The sequence below is a fragment of the Lissotriton vulgaris genome, chromosome 2_1 (assembly GCF_964263255.1).
Source record: "Lissotriton vulgaris chromosome 2_1, aLisVul1.2, whole genome shotgun sequence".
Classification (NCBI taxonomy): Eukaryota; Metazoa; Chordata; class Amphibia; order Caudata; family Salamandridae; genus Lissotriton; species Lissotriton vulgaris.
In genome coordinates, this window is record NC_141687.1 from 131,495,707 (window position 1) to 131,511,802 (window position 16,096).

The 16,096-nt window shown below is 48.8% G+C and overlaps 1 protein-coding gene across 1 annotated transcript in view; it reads right to left on the minus strand.

Moving 5' to 3' along the window:
- GALNT17 (polypeptide N-acetylgalactosaminyltransferase 17) overlaps positions 1-16,096 on the minus strand; it is a 1,810,367-nt gene that overhangs the window by 146,063 nt on the left and 1,648,208 nt on the right. The window lies entirely within an intron of this gene.

Genomic DNA, 16,096 nt, shown 5'->3' on the forward strand with positions numbered 1-16,096 from the left:
CCATGCATTTGTAGCGCGTTCCTTTCTTTATATTTAATTTGTTTTTCTCAGTTGTCTTGTTTCGTTTTGTCTTTACTCCGTTTCGTACTTGGGCCCTCATTACTATGTTGGGTGGACACAGTGGCGGAATCGGGACTGACTGACCTCCGGTTAGCTATCCCGACAGCATTACTAGGATGTGACCGCATATGGTGTGGTCGCACATTCCAATCTCTCTAAGGGAACTTGTGCTCCGGCCATAAACCGGCCGTAGCTCAATCTCCGATAAAGAAATGGGTGTTTTCGTTAATCCCTGAACCAGGAGGCAGGCACCTCATGGTCCTTATCATGCGGTGCAGGGATTAACCCAGCATCCAACTGCAGGCCACTATAGCAAGGAGGCCCTGTTAAGGGCCCTAAAAAGTCGCTTTCCGACAGACTTTTCATGTCAGAATGTCCGGCATTAAAAACCTGTCCAAAACTGGTTTCATAATCCCCACGGTGTAAACGCCGTACATAGGGGATTCTGAGAGGTCTCCGACCAGCCGGTTTCAAATCTGACATCCTTCATCGTGATAAGGCTGTCGGATTTGAAACCAACTATGTAAGTCAGAAAGCCTCCACCCAGTGGTAGAAGGCTTTCTGACTTACATCGTAGTAGGGCCCTTGGTGTGAATGGCTTCAAAGGTAGTTCACTAAAATAGTGTCCGCTGAAATTCACTGTTCACTGAAATTGTGACAGCTTAATTTCGACAGCTCAAAAGTGTCATCCCAAAGGACAAATCATGTTCGATAAAATTAGGATCTGCAGATCAGTATAGGCACTAATGGTATTTAAATATGTTTAGGCAATGGAAACATAGCTATGGTCTGCACCTACACTTGTCGAAATTTAGAGACAAAATAGCTGACAAAGTGTGCGCAGGGAGGGTTTACATATTGCAAAATAGTTTTCAGGTGGCCAAAGAAGTACTCTGAGCTCTCTTTCGATGGGGAGGATCAGTGCTCCTCATCGAAACTGATAGAGACGTTCGAGTCCAAACTAGTAGGGAAGTGTGGCTCAATGGTTAGAGTGGCAGACCCTAATGCAGTAGTCTGGCCAGGACCAGGGTTCAATTCCCGCCTCAGCGGGTCTCGGGCTCAATTTACTCAGACCTGATAATTCTCCCTGCGGTGCCTATTCTAATCATGATTCCCACTCAGCACCTCTGGGTAATAGCTTTCTTAATCTCTACAACGGCCCCAACAACGCTGAGGATGCCTGACTTCACCTTGGGGGTGCTCAGGAGTGGGTTCCTCACAGGGAAAGGCCAGAAAGGGTTCCTCTGCAGTATTCGTACAAGCGTTGAGATGCCTAAGGGTAGTCGTGTGCTATACAAGTGCGTAATCATTTCATTTCATCATTCCATTTCATCATATTCACAGTCAACTTGGCATTTTACATCACTTCTTGTGTTGTTTTTTCAGATACCCTCAGAGGGGTGATTGAGTCCTGAGTATTTCTAATGAAATACTGCTTTCAGGCTCATTTTGAGAATTTTTGGGGGCCCGGGCCAAACGTACTTTGAAGGCCCCTGTCTGGAATAGCTCTGGATTCATGACCCGATATCTGCTCTGTCATTCCTTTTTTAACCAGGTCACTAATAGTGCTTAGGCACACTTGTCCAAATTCTCAATGTGTTTACATCTAATATTCAGGGATAATGATGTGTGGTTTCAATAATCTCTGTGACACCTACTCATTTCTGAAATGTGAGGTCTTGTTTCGCGCTAATGGAAACTTTTTTATTGATGCTGCATGAAACAAACACATTTCTCTGCAAGATGTCTGTAATACACTCAGACACATCACCCACATTAACACTAAATTGAAGGGATACAGTACTTAAAACAATGTTTAAGAATTATTACAAAGTCTTTAGGGCAAGACTCTGTAGACTGAGCTGACTCTATTAGGGGGTCCTGAAAGGCCGGGGCCCTGGGCCAGCACCCACTTTACCCAAGCCTTAAAGCGCCTCTGACTGCCTCCTAGATATCTATCCGTGAATACATTGTGGTACTAGGGTGTGCTTGGAATGCCTAGATTGACTAGCAATCTATGGCAAAAAACATACACATATGGTCATAGCTTCATCTACATGTGGCAGCCGCGGCCAGCAGTAGGAGTACCTGCAGGGATGCAGGGAGCGCAACGAAATTTGTTTTATTTACTTAAATGTTTACTTACCTGTAAAACTCCATAATCCATACATTACTTCCGCCCACCCTGCCCCTCCCACTCCCCACTTCACCGCCTTGCAGGTACTCCCACTGCCGGCCGCGGCTGCATGTGACCCGTGCACACACTGCATCCATCAGTTCTAGCATGGTCACCCTTTATTGCCTAAAGTGTTCAACCTCAGATGCAGCCATCTTAAACTTTTCCCAATGTATGGCTTAACTCAACTCAGAATAAAGGTCACATATGTTCTAGTATTCATTTCTTTGGTGTTATTTGGGCCGTATGCGTTTTTTCAGGAGAAGCATTTAGTCACAACCCCTCTCAACCTTTCATAATTGATGGCTCTTGTGAAACATCTCAAGACCCATGCCAAGGTCAGATGCAAACACGTCAGAAAGCATCATTAAAAACCCCGCTCTCCCAATTAGCAAGAACAAATTCCCAAGGCTGTGTTAACGCTAGCAGGAAGCAGACAACATATGCAAGGTGAAAATCACAGGCTAATGAGAAACAATAAAAAAAGCAAAAGGTACCAAGATAATTATCATACTGTATCTTACCATGAGGTGCTGAAGAAACCTATTATCAACACATTTTCTCTGTCACTTCCTAACACTTTGACAAATGCTTCAGAGGGAGCTTAATGAAGGCATAATGTGCCAATGCAGAAGTTCTTAAGATGTTGTGAATAAAAGAGATCATTTTCAAAGAGGTACGATTTAGATTAATTTATGTACTCATTTAATTTATGTAAGAAATAGCATTAGAGCACGAATCCCGTCATTAAACTGTGCCCTTTGTTACAGGTGGCTGCTTTCTTAATGTTTTCTCAATTTTCTGCAAAGTTCATTAGGCACAGCAGGAAAGCAATTTCACATTAGAAAGCACTGATTTTCGAATATCGGGACCTATTCACAAAATGTAGAGTAAGAACTCTTTCCAGTGCTTTCCATGCCTTTAGGAATTGGCCGTAGAACATCTAAAAGGGGAATTTTAGGATCCAGTTTGCACAGTAATTGACAGCGCGTTGCCCTCTCTGCACTTTTACTAATTGGGGGTTGGGTGTTTCCTGGATAATTCAGGGCACGTATGCGAGTACTCCAGTAGCGCTGTTCCATAGTTTTTAGGATTTGCAGAATAACACGGCTGTACAATGTGAACCTTACCCGTATTAGATGTGTGCAGGCCAAACTCATGGTTCAGTGTGCATATGGCCGAGATACCCGCCACCCCCTCTCAACACAATCCCCAAGAATTGGGAAACCGGAAACAGTTCTTGAACTTTTGGAAGGCGGGAAGGGAGTCACCCTTCCCGGCCGTATTTATTAAAATATGAAACAAAAGAAAACATTAAAATAACAGTTTCATATAATGTACAATTTCATTTCCACATTACGATGTTGGCTAACCTTAACAGATCTCTAATACAAAGGTTCTCCTAGCCGAACTAACATCCTACAAAACATTTGACTTGAAATTGTACATCCTAACGTTAAGGGCCAACGGCAAGGTCGTAACCGGTGTCAGATCCCTAAACCAGAAATACCCCCCTCACTTGTGAGAGGGGCGACCGCACAGAGGCGTACCTCAAGTGCATTTACCAATTTCCCTTTGTACTTGACGGGGGCCCAAATAAACTCGACGCCATTTAACGGTCGTTCGAGGACTCGTGTGAGGTGTCTAAAAGGTAGCGTAAACCCCCTCCCGCACCCCACACAACTTACCCATCTGCCGTCGCAGATGTCCTGGCCCCGGGAAATTCCCCAGGAGGGGCCGTAGCCCCTCCTATCCAGGAAGGTGCCTTGACCACCTTTCCTTTCCTTCCGGCGGCCTCTCCTTAGACAGGACCGCCTCCCCATTGAGGGGCCAATTGGCCACCTCCCCCGCGCGCTCCCATCCGTAATGGGTGACGCCCCCTCATAGGGATCTTCCAATTACTGCTCACCGATCATGACCTTACCGCCACAGGCCGGATAGTTGACCGGCTATCCGGACCCCCCACAAAACACTCCTACCTAAAGGTCATGCTGTAAACTCCTTAACCATGCTATGAAGTCTCCTATGAGTAATTCGTTCCCCACCCGGGACAAATGAACACCGTCCCCCAAATACATACTGTCCCCTTTAATACAACCATGCGAAACAGAATGCAGTGTACTTGAACGAAACAATCTACTCATTTTATTATTAATTTTCCTTACTGAATGATTTAGTGCAGAAACAGAAATAGCCCCCCGCCACACTTTCCGTGGGATCATATGGGACCAAGCAATTGTGCACCCTGGAACTCTTCTCGCTAACCAACTTACCGTGGAAAGCATCGCCTCAAGAAGAAGTCGTCTACCAGTGGTCACCAAATCATTGCCCCCAAGATGTACTATGACTACAGACGGCGGTGACCTTGTCTGCCCTAACAAAACCTCGAAAAATGCTTGAAACTGGTCAATACAGAGCCCGCCCTTTCCGTAGAAGGACACCCTGTACCCGTATTCCCCAGCCACGTGAGTCATGTCACCTGCTTTGAATACGTCCGCGGCACGCCTCACGTATGAGTGGCCCACGACCCACACCTCTTTTTTCACAGCCGGTAATGTCTGACCGCTGGCCCCCCGGTGTCGGGTCGACTGGACAGTCCGCCCCGCCTCGAAGGCTTGCGCCACTGAAAACCAAACAAAAACAAGAAGCGTGAGTACATCGTTACAGCTTCACAACATGTGCAACCGTACATACCTCTTATAACAGTTCGAGGACCAACGCCCCACACGTTTTATTTGATCAACATTCAGACCCCTGGCTGTAGCCTCCGTAGCAGCCCCTATCCGAAAGGAATGGGTCCCAAAGTCGCCGGGGTTCAAGCCCGCGGCAGAAATCGACATCGCAAGCACCCGCTGAAACTGAAACCTCGTCAGTGGGGTGGCGTCAGCGTGTCTTAACAAGGTCCCCCCCCATGCTGCCACCCTCTGCGCTAAATATGCTTCTACGCACCCAACAGGGCACATGGCAGACCCGGGGATCCTCTGGATGATTACACAGTCCCCGATTGCATCCTGATCGGATTTGGACTTTACAAACGAGACCGTCATCGTCTCCTCTCTGACCTGAATGTGTTCCCGGCACAGTCCCCCCATCGTATCCTGCTTGTTCTTTGCCACTAATTCGCTTACCCGCATAGCCCCATGGAATGCTAATGCAAATGCGGCTCGGAACAACACTGCTTCGTACTAGGATGAACATGTTACCGGTAGCACGGATAATAACAGGGCCAACCTATCCAAACCTATCGGGTGCCTATCGTCTATTTTGCGACCCTCAAGGCGTTGCCACCCCCGTAGCGCTTTCTGCACAACGAAAGACGCTGTCGGATCCTGGATCCCATGAGCCCTTGCCATAAAGGAAATGGCGGCCCGATGCCTCTGGGCCGTAGCTACTGACTTGCCTGCGTGACGTAAAGAGAGCAGGAATCCTACTACAGACTCTTCCAGACCCCAAAGCTCCCTCCCGGCAGTACCCAAAAAGGCCCAATAGGAACGGAACGCCCCTTCATATGCCTTCCTCGTCCTGGGTGCTAAACTCTCTCCCACAAGGTCTTGTAGTTCGGGGCACCGAGAGACCAGAGAGCTTCGGGAAAGGGTGCCGCCACCGGGTCCGCTGTGGGCAGAAAACCCCAGAAGGCCTGCATACGGAAACGAGAGAGCGCATCAGCCGCTTGGTTCATCACCCCCGGCACATGCCGCGCCCTAAACAGTACATTTAGTTGCATGCACAACAACACAATTTCCTTGAGTAGTCTTAGAATCAATTTGCAACGTGCTGCCTGACTATTGATACACTCCACCACGGTCATGTTATCAGACCAGAAAACCACCGAGTGACCCCTAAACCCTTCCGGCCATGTTTTCAAGGCCACCAGAATAGGGAACAGTTCGAGAAAAGCAATGTTACTCGTCAACCCGCACTCATGCCACCATGACGGCCATTTTTGAGCCGACCATTGTGTACCCAATATGGCGCCAAAACCCACACTCCCCGCCGAGTCTGTCCATAGTCCCAACTCCTCGGAAGACACTGCTGGTTTATTCCAGACAATTCGACCATTGAAATCCGCCAGGAACGCAATCCAAATGCGCATGTCCTGGCGAACCTCTGCCGAGAGTCTCGTACGATGATGTCCTTCCTTCAAGCCGACCATGGACTGTGCAATCGAGCGGGAAAAGGGGCGTGCCATCGGCATTACTCTTAGGGCAAAATTCAACTGACCTACCACCTGTTGCAATTGATGTAAGTTCACTTTCGTTGCACGAATACATGTCTCAAGGGATAACCTGAATTTTAACACCTTTTCTTTAGGTAAACGAAAACAACCTTCCACTGAGTCGAGTTCGATCCCCAGAAACTCGATTAAGGTCGAGGGACCCACCGTCTTACCTGGCGCCAATGGCACACCAAATTGATTCATTAGGACACAAAATTCATGTAAGGCCTGTCCACACTCAGAATCCCCGGCTGCCCCCAGAAACAGAAAGTCCTCGAGATAGTGCATAACATGTTGAAAACCTGTCTTCCTCGTGAATACCCACTGCAGAAAACAACTGAATTTCTCGAAATAGGCACATGAAATCGAACATCCCATAGGCATACATTTATCCATGTAATAGCGACCCTGAAACTGAAAACCAAGGAGACGCTGATCGTCTGGGTGTACCGGGAGCAACCGGAACGCTGACTCGATGTCCGATTTGGCCATCAGCGTCCCGGGCCCCAGGCGATTCAACATGGCAACGACCTCATCGAAAGATGTGTACCGCACCGAACATACTTCCGGGTCTATCGCGTCATTCACGGAAAGACCATGTGGGGCTGACAAATTGTGTATCAGCCGAAACTCACCCGGGTCCTTCTTGGGAACCACCCCTAGAGGAGAACACACAAAATTAGCAACTGGTGGCAAATCGAATGGACCGGCGACACGACCTCGAGTCACCTCTTTCCTAATCTTTACCTGCACCACCGCCGTGTGCTGTAAGACCGACATTTGATTCTTACAGTCCGGTACCCCCTGAAAATCCCCCACTGGGATGCGGAAACCATATGAAAACCCGTTCCGCAACACCCCAGCGGAAGCATAATCTGGGTATTCGCTGAGCCAAGGAATCATTGCCATGGTATCAATCGGGGTCGGTAAAGGCGCCCCTCTGACTATATTAGACCTGTTTGGCGCCTCCCTTACCACCGTAATCACCCGTTTTGGCTCTGCACATGGACTCAGGATGGGATGGCTGCCCGCATCCCCCACACTCATGTCTGAATTTGCATGACCCCTGGGGCCTGGTACATTTGCCCCTGTTAAAATTCCAACAGATCCCCCTTTTACCTGTGTTGCCACTCGGCTTCGTGTGGGACTCGTTACCTGTACCCGTCCGAAAGGGTGTCCCAGAGGTTTGGCGGGAGGATTCCCCCCCGTTACTCCCTACTAATGGCACCTTCAACATCCCTGTACTCTCCATTTTTTGCCAAGACACAGAGTCGTAACAGTCCCAGGACAACAACGGGTTGTGTTCCTTAGCTTTTCTAAACAGATTATCATAGCAGAACCACTGATTGCCCCCATATGCCACAGAATACTCCATAATACATGACTGATAAATGGGTAACTCGGTCAGTAACTCAGGTCTGCGCTCCCCCATGATGGAAGTAAAAATTCCCCACGCTCTGCCCCAAGTACCAATGGTCTCATCAACCTTAAAGGCGGCCATTTTAGCGCGCCAAACACTCGGATGCATGAGCTCCTTTTGATTCTTTACATGCTCGATCTCGTAATGGTCGGTAAGCAATGAAAACATGTTTACATATTTGTCCGCCCAAATCAATTCCTTGACTTCTAGTGGGACGTGCTGGGCAATCTTCTCCTTTCGAGAAGGTGCAGAGTCCCCCCCCGCAATCGGCAATGGCCGCTTACCTGAAGTAGACCCCACGCTTGTCGCCGAACTTGGGCCTGCTGTACTCCCAACCGCTGGGACCTGCGGGGGAACAGGAGATGGAGTCTTCGCAGCCTCCCTGGATTCCCGTAGTTGCCTCATCACTGCCCGGGCGTCGTCAGCCGTGGCGCCCTCGCTATCGTTTCCCAACCACGCTGCCAATTGCGCCGCTAACTCGGGGGGCATATCCCCCCTGTTCGCAGGGGTGACCACCACAGGGATTGGGTTCCCCTCCTTTTGCGCCGGGGTTGGCTCCTCTCGTGGCGCTTCGGGAACCGGGGTCTCCCCCCCAAGTGCTCCCCTTCTGGGCCTCTTGCTCTTTCCACCGGGAATTGTTCCCTGTAAAGGCCGTTTCGGTCCTCCCTCCCCGTCCTTAGCCTCAACCTTTCTCTTCAGATCGGCTATCTCCTTCATGAGCATGCGGAGCATCTCCTCGGTACCGACCCGCTTTCCGACCTTCTTGGGCATTCTTAGACGGGATATCTGTAAGACAAAAAGAGGGATTACAACGCTCAAAATTGCTCTTCGTTCCGTCTCGAGCTCACGTGCAGCGGGGAGGTGCAGCTTCAGAGCACAGGAACAAGAGGATGCTTTGTTGGCTTCCGCTCCTTTTATCCGTCTTCGGGGTGGGCGTGAACCTGCCCCCGCCTGCCTCCAAGGGCGTGGCCGGCCGTGTTGGTGTCTAGGCCAGCCCACTCTAGGGCGGGAAAAAGGCGCGCCCCGGCTACGCCGCTTCGGGCATACCAGCCGAGACTCGCCTCCCGCCCAAGATGGCTTCCCGGGGGGATCGTGGTACTCGACCATACGTTCGGGGGGACCGATTGGTCGCCCCTTTCCATTCTCAGTGTAGAATACTGGAGTTTACATGTAGGGTATGCACAAAAGAAATTTATTGTCTCTTCTGGGAAATCTTTCCCCCTTCGAAGAACTCTGTCCCGCACACCCCATGCAAGATGAGGGCGAACCTATCAATTTCCTAATCTGGAAAAAAACCTACTTTTCATTTTCCATATTTCCAGAACGGTAAAAGAGGAGCAAAACATAGTAAATAATGACAAACTTACCAGCGTTGACTGCTTACATACCTTTGGCTGAAAAACCATCCAGCAACCTTGGCCCCCAGAGATTTACACCAACAGACTGCATGCAAAACAGGGGGCTTGTCAGTAAGAATAAATCCGATTTGAGGGCGGTAAAGATAATTGCAACGTTAGGACTACTTTTTGTGGAACACGTGCAACTCAGGTGTTCGAAACGTCTGTCATTTCAGGCCACTCTCACATATCTGTACAGCCCAGCGCGGGTATGTCTCTGGAACCTGCATTCTCCCGCAGTCTCTTCCAGCTGCCTTATTATACCAGCAGGGCCTGTACCAGAATCTGCGAATGGTAAAACATTTTCTGAATTAGTTGGTCTGCTCCCTCTAAAGCATTGCACAAGGACAGGCATTTGGGGTGTGCGTCTGCATCCGTATTTATTCCAGGCACAAGCACGCCTCAACCTCAAACATGGCGGTGACCCACTTCGACATTCAGAACGTCGCCAGACACTTTTCTGTAAAAACGTACAAAGAATGCAAATATGCACTGGTAGGCTTTTTAAACCTTTCAGTGCAGAGATTAGCAAAGGCCGGTGTACTGTGTAGAATGTAATATCACGTCCTGTCACCAAGGGCGTAGATGGAATACCTTTGGTGCTGGCACCAGAGTCACCCAATAGGAAGGGCTGTACTGGAGGGTTATGTACTCGACTTGTATGAAGGTAAAAGGAGGTTGGAGATTGGCTCGGTTTGTACTGTACAATTATCTTATATGTTAATAATGATCCTAAACAATAATTATGTTGTAAAATTAGCATTATTAACATATATATTGTTGCAAAGTCATCCTGTGCCCTGAACTCCCCCGACTTTTTGCTGACTGGTACTGGTGGTAACTGACTCTGACTGACCCTGGGCTCTGCCTAACCAGGTCCATGACCAGTGCTATATTGAAAACACTTTAAATGCAGTGAAAACACCTAAATAAACTAGGGTACTCTATGGGTTAGGGGCAGTGCTTTAAATGGAAAAAAATGGCAGGCACTCATTATATTGATTCAGGGGTGTGGCTAACTATAACAGCGGAATTTCTCAATGCCCAACTAACTATAACGTCCCTGAAACCTATGGTTTTTTCACTGAATTCCTAAGGTTTTTTTAAATGCTACTTTCTAACTATAACGTGCCTGAAACCTATGCTTTTTGCAGTGGAAATATATATATATATATATATATATATATATATATATATATATATATATATATATATATATATATATTTATTTATTTTTTGTATTTGTATGGCGCACAGCTACCCAAGAAGGGTTTCCCGGCGCCGATGACAGATCGGACAAAAGTAGGAGGAAATTGATGAATTGAAAGGTTTATTTATTTCTGGAAAAGCCAGGTCTTCAGATTCTTTCTAAATCTGGCATAGTTGTCTTCCTTGCGAATGTGAAGCGGGAGCTTGTTCCAAAGAGTGGGCCCTAGTACAGAGAATGATCTCCCTCCCATTCTCGCTAGTTTGAATCTCGGGGTTGAAAATAATGCCGAGGTCTGGGAGCGCAGTTCTCTAGCTGGAAAGTAAGGAGTTGCAAGAGATTGTAAGTACTTTGGTGCAGTGCCAGATTTGATCTTAAACATGTAGCTCAGGGCTTTGAACCTGATGCGGTTTTCCACCCTGAGCCAACGAAGGTCAGGCAGATGTTTAGACACACTAGATTTTTTGGGAATGTTGCAAATTAGTCTTGCAGCTGCATTCTGGGCAAGTTGAAGGCGTTTGGTGACGGCTTGATTGGAGCCCAGGTAAAGGATGTTGCCGTAGTCAAGCCGTGATGTGATGAGGGCATTGACTACGGTCTTCTGGGTGGCAAGGGGCAGCATCCATAAGATCTTTCTCAACCATTTCATGATGGTGAAACAAAGGCCGACCACTTTGTTTGCCTGTTGTTTCATTGAGAGGGTGTTATCAATGATAACACCCAGATTTCTCACGTGTGTGGCCGGAGTGGGGATGGTGCCCAGCTCGGGAGGCCAGTGAGATGAATTCCAAAGGTCTTTATTTTTTCCCAGGAGAAGGACCTCGGTCTTGTCTCCATTTAACTTCAGCTGGTTAGTTGACATCCAGCTGAAGATATTTTGGAGACCGTGTTTGAGACAAGATGGGGCCATTGGGCTTGACTCTGATAAGGAGAAGATGATTTGGGAGTCATCGGCGTATGTCATCAGAGTTAGTCCTGATTTGTCAGCTAGATCCGCCAGGGGTCTGAGGTAGAGATTAAAGAACAAGGGGCTCAAAATAGAGCCCTGTGGTACTCCGTGAGGGGCATTTACTGGCTCTGAGCAAGCTATACAGGATGTAATCTGGAAAGTTCTGTGTGACAGGAAAGACTCAATCCATTTGAGTGCATCACCACGAATACCGATTCTCTCTAGGGTGGCTAGAAGTTTGGAATGGGAGATGGTATCGAAAGCCGCACTCAAATCTAACAAAATGAGTGCGACTGTCTGGCCGTCGTCTAGGAGTTTTCTGATGTTTTCAGTAACTCCTAGTAAGGCTGTTTCTGTAGAGAAACCTGCTCTGAAGCCAGACTGTGATGAGTGAAGGAGGGAGTTCTCTTCAGTAAAAAGAGTGAGGGCAGTGTGAATGTGTCGTTCAAGCAGTTTTGAAAAAATTGGGAGAAGAGCGATAGGCCGATAATTTGCTAAAAGTTCAGGGTTAGCTATCGTTTTTTTAGGAGTGGGCTGACCATGGCGTGTTTCCAGAGTGAGGGAACTGCGGAAAGCTGGAGTGAGGAGTTTAAAGTTTCAGCGATGATAGTCAGAGAGGGAATGTCCAATTGTTTAAGAACAGAGACAGGTATCGGATCACGAGGGGAACCAGATTTTACAGTTCTAAGAATGGAATTAAGTGATTCCAGGGTGATGGCAGGCCAGTGTTCGAGAGTGTTAATGTCACTCAAGCTAGGGGGGGTGTCATCTTCAGAATTGAGTAGGGAGGTTGCTTTTTATACCTGAGATGATTGTTTCAATTTTCTCATAACAGAAGGATGCGAGGTCTTGGCATTGTCTTTTATTCAGAGGCTGGGCCGATGCAGTCGTTTTTTCCCCTGCGAGGTCTTTGACTGTATTGAAAAGCGTTTTCGCCTTATTATGCGCCGAGCTAATGGTGTTCGCCACATAAAGTGCTCAGGCTTTTGTGCAAGCTGAGTGGTATTTGTTTCTGGCTTTGTGGTATTTTACTTTGTTTTCGTGGGCGTAGTCTTTCCGCCACTTTCTTTCAAGGGCTTTGCATTTCGACTTTTCAATTTTCAAAGACTCAGTAAACCAGGGGGCTGGGGGGCGGTGGGTGTTATTTTTGACTCTAGATAGTGGGAGGCAGCTGTTGACGGCACTTTCTAGCCATGAATGTGTGGCTAGAGCAATACTTTCTATGTCAGAGGCTGGTGCTGGAGGATTATTGGCAAGAGTTCTGTTGAGGTTACCAATATCAAGCTGTTTCCAGTTTCTGAAGACGGATGCAGGCCAGGCGTTATTAGCTTTAGGTGTGGGTAATTTAAGGCTGAAATAGATAAGATGGTGGTCGGACCAGCAAATTGGAGACGAGTTTAGCCACTTCAGTTCAGGAATGGTTGAAAAGATGGGATCTAACAGATGCCCTGCCTTGTGAGTGGGCCCCGAGTTGAGTAGAGATATGTTCAGAGCTATTAGATCGTCCAATAAGTTAGTGCAAGCCGTATTAGTGGGGTCATCGAAGTGCATATTTAAGTCTCCTAAGAGAGAGAAATTATTTGAGGCGAGATAGAAAGGTGTAATGGAGTTAGCCAGGTTTGCCGCCCATGTGCTGGCATTCCCCGGAGGCCTATATATTAAGATGCCAGAGGCCGTGAAGTTGTGGTTAAGAGTCATTTTAAAGAAAGCAGCTTCACAATCAGGGATGTGGGCGGATTCTAATGTGCATGTAATCTTCCTGTTGAAAATAATAGCAATTCCTCCGCCAGTTTGACCGACCCGGTCTCTCCTGACTATGGCATAATCGGGGGGGAGAGCAGTTGCTATGTCGGGGCCAGAACCTTCGTGCAGCCATGTTTCTGTTAGAAATAGGGCACTGGCTTTGTGGTCGAGTAGAAGGTTAAATATATCAAGCTAATGTTTTGGCAGAGATCTACAGTTTACGCTGCAAAAAGAGAAATCTTGAGTATCGGATTTTATTTGTTGTTTACATTTTGGTTTACAGAGTTGGGGATCAGGATGGGGCTGAAGATTGGTGAGAGAAAAACTGCAATTATCGCATGGGGGGCATCCGGTAAGCGTAGGCAGTCGTACAGCGCAGTCTTTATGAAATTTGGGGCGTAAGAATTTGAGGTGCTCTGAAGTCATACCTCTATTATGCGGCTTAGATAGGGCATAGTTGTGTGCCATGTGCCCCGTACTGTCACGGACGGGCACAGACGGGCTGGTCTTTGGCGGGTCTTCGGCGCGGTTTTGGCACGGACGCTGCGTGTCTTCGCTGCGCGTCATAGGTGGCATCAGGTTTAAGTAGAGGACGGGCTCTTGATCAGCTCTGCCTCTACCCGCTCGGCCAATCGGTGCCTGCCTCGGCTGGGAAGCCGGAAGAAGCTGCCTCCCTGCACCCTCCACTCAATCAAGCCTAGCGCTTGCGGTGGACCGGGGCTGCAGGAGTGAATAATATCATAGTGGTGAGTGGGTTTTAAGAACAGTAATATACATTTACACAGAGCTAATTTTTAAAATCAATCGGCGCAGTGTTTTTAATGGAAAGGGGCGACCACTCGGTCCCCCCGAACGTATGGACAGGTGCCCCGATCCCCCCGGGAAGCCATTTTGGGCGGGAGGCGTGTCACGGCTGGTATGCCCGAAGCGGCGTAGCCGGGGCGCGCCTTTTCCCGCCCAAGAGGGGCTGTCCTAGACACCTACACCGTCGGCCACGCCCTGTAGGCGGTCGGAGGAGGGTCCACGCCCTCCCGGAGAAGAATAAAAGGAGCAACAATCCAAGGAAGCATCCTCTTGTTCCTGTGCTTGGAAGCTGCACCCCTTCGTTGCACGTGAGCCCTTGACGGAACAAGAGCCAATTTTGAGAACTTGTAATTTTGTGTTTCTTCTTTCAGCGATTTCGGAGCTTGTTGACCTAGGACCTCGAGGAATATCCGTGAACGATGCCTGGCAAGAAGGTCGGAAAGAAGATTGGAACCGAACAGATGCTTCGTATGCTGGTGAAGGACATGGCGGACATGAAGAAGCAGATGGCGGCGATGAATGGTGCGGGTGGACCGAAGAGAGTCATCGGACCTGCATTGCCGGGAGTAATCCCTAACGGGAGAGGTAGAAGGGCCAAGAAGGGGGCATCAGGTGGGGAGGCTCCGGTTCCCGAATCACCTCCAGCGAGCCCGGTCACTCCGATCGAGGCCCCAGTTCCGGTCCCGAAGACGGGACAACCGATCCCTGTAGTGGTCACTCCGGTGAACGAGGGGGATATGCCTCCTGAGCTGGCTGCCCAGTTGGCGGCATGGTTGGGCAGAGAGAACGAGGGGGCCACGGCTGAGGAAGCCAGGTCGATAATGAAGCAGTTGCGGCAATCGAAAGATGCTGCGAAGGCACCTTGTCCTCTTGTTTCCCCGCAGGTTCCCGTGGAACAACCAGTATCGAGCGTTGGATCGGCAGGGACAACAGTCACAGCTACTTGTTCGGGTAAGCAGCCATTGCCGATGGCGGGGGAGGGATCGTTACCCTCAAGGAGGGAAAAAGTTGTTCAACATATCCCGATGGATGTGAAAGAAAGGATTTGGGCAGATAAATATGTGAACATGTTTTCCTTGTTGACCGATCACTACGAGATTGAGCATGTGAGAAATCAGAAAGAGTTGTTGCATCCTAGTGTATGGCGTGCAAAGATGGCGGGTTTCAGAGTAGATGAAACGATCTCCAATTGGGCCAGGGCGTTTGGAATGTTCACTGCAATTATGGGGGAACGTAGGCCCGAATTATTGTTGGAACTAGCCGTTTATCAGACACGTATCATGGAATTCTATGAATCGTACGGGGGCAATCAATGGTGTGGTTATGATAGCACATTTCGTAAGTCCAAGGAGCACGACTCATCCCTGACGTGGGATTGTTTCGACTCCATTTCCTGGCAGAAACTTGTGGGGTCGAACACGGCGAAGTCGCCTTCTTTGGGCGGGAACGGGGTTGAGCCTTCCCGCCATTCTTTGGGGGCACCCTTTCGAGCGGGCACAAGCAGTGATCAGAACGCAAAGAATAATGGGAACTCGGGTAGGAAAGGGGTCTGTTGGAGCTTTAACAGAGGCAAGTGCACTAGGCCACAGGGGACATGCAAGTTAAGGCATGAGTGTGCAGGGTGCGGACAGTCCTCACACCCCGAGAGTTCGTGCAGAGCCAGGAATGGTGATACAGGAGGTATAGGAGGCGCCAAACAGGTCTAAAATCGACCGAGGGGCACCATTACCTACTCCTGTTGATATCATGGCACTGATCTCTTGGCTGAACGAATACCCTGATCATATCTCCGCCGGGGTGTTGCGAGACGGTTTCTCATATGGTTTCCGCATCCCGGCGGGGGATTTTCGGGGGGAGGCACAATGTAAGAACCAACTATCGGTTCAACAAAATACGGCGGTGATGCAGGCAAAGATTGGGAAGGAAGTGGCCCGAGGTCGGGTTGCTGGACCATATGGCATGCCACCAGTTGGCGACTTTGTTTGTTCACCGTTGGGAGTGGTCCCCAAGAAGGACCCAGGGAGTTCAGGTTAATACACAATTTGTCAGCTCCTAGGGGTCTTTCGGTGAACGATGCGATAGACCCGGGAGTTTGTTCGGTGCGGTACGCATCCTTTGATGAGG